General features: G+C 24.8%; 1 long non-coding RNA gene across 1 annotated transcript; it reads right to left on the reverse strand.

Moving 5' to 3' along the window:
- Positions 1–943: 943 nt before the first annotated feature.
- Positions 944–1,177, reverse strand: LOC107885762. Its single transcript, XR_001680500.1, has 2 exons — positions 1,114–1,177; positions 944–1,042 (listed from the first exon to the last, which is right to left on the reverse strand). It is a non-coding gene; the product is annotated as an uncharacterized LOC107885762 (long non-coding RNA).

Below are 1,177 nucleotides of genomic sequence, written 5' to 3' on the forward strand. Positions count from 1 at the left end.
ATATTTATGATTATACGAAACATTTCAAAACATTGTTTAATTAGAATTCCTTACTAATATTTTATTATTAGGCACACCAAAATATTGTGGGTATATTTTTATTACGAAGGCGGTGACATTTAAATCATCTCCTAACAGTCCGGACGGTTCCATCTTCCTCCAAAAACGAGATACCGTTTACCTCCAATGTCCATTTTCCACCACATTATTTTTAACTAAAATTATGTCTATTTTCCTCCAATATTTTAGCCAATGCTGTAGTATTAGGTTCCGTATTATAAGATAAAGTAAGGAATATTATGTAGGGTAACAGGGGGCTAAATGATACACTTTTGGTCATTATTGATTTTACTCGGAACCAGTACAAAAAAATGTCACTTTTTTTTCTGTTTCAGATATATATATATGTATAATGATTAAAGTCACTGGACATTGAAAACTTAGAAAATATTTTTTATATATGAAAAAAATTCTTTAAAAAAAAAAAAAATAAGGTAACACATTACCCCATGGCGGGGTAAATTAATACAAATAATTTATAATGACTACTAAATAGAATAATGACAAACTATTGTAAATTAAAACATTTTTTTTTTAATCAAATACATTTTTTGTGCTTACAAATATTATTAACATTGTAAATATACATGTATATAATATATACTATATAATATACCTTTATTTCAAAATACATTTTTCAAACTACCTTTCTTAGGCAAATAAATTATTAAACATGTGTCAACATTTTATTAGAAAACTAGCAGGTGTTACCTTAGCAGTGTTCTAGAAGTCAGTTTTAAATAATTAACTATTAACCTAGATAAATATATAATATGGGTATAATAGGATAAATATGATATTAGGATGGACAATAATTAATATTAGAAAATAACAATGGGTTAACAATAGAAAATTGAAAAGTTATTTATTAAAATTTTTTTTTTTTTCCAGAAGTGTAATATCATGTTATGGCATATCATGCTCTTTCACATCATCAAATAATCATCCTTTATTATATTTTCTATTAAACCATTCTTCAAATCTGGAAAATAAATCGTTTACATTTATTATTTATTTTTACGATCTTGTAATACATAATATTTTGCTTCTTACTCTATGTTAGTTGTTTTGTCTACGTCATAGGAAACTATTGATTGTCGATTCAATGTTAAATATC

This window comes from Acyrthosiphon pisum, unplaced genomic scaffold (assembly GCF_005508785.2).
Source record: "Acyrthosiphon pisum isolate AL4f unplaced genomic scaffold, pea_aphid_22Mar2018_4r6ur Scaffold_13051;HRSCAF=13687, whole genome shotgun sequence".
Taxonomy (NCBI): Eukaryota; Metazoa; Arthropoda; class Insecta; order Hemiptera; family Aphididae; genus Acyrthosiphon; species Acyrthosiphon pisum.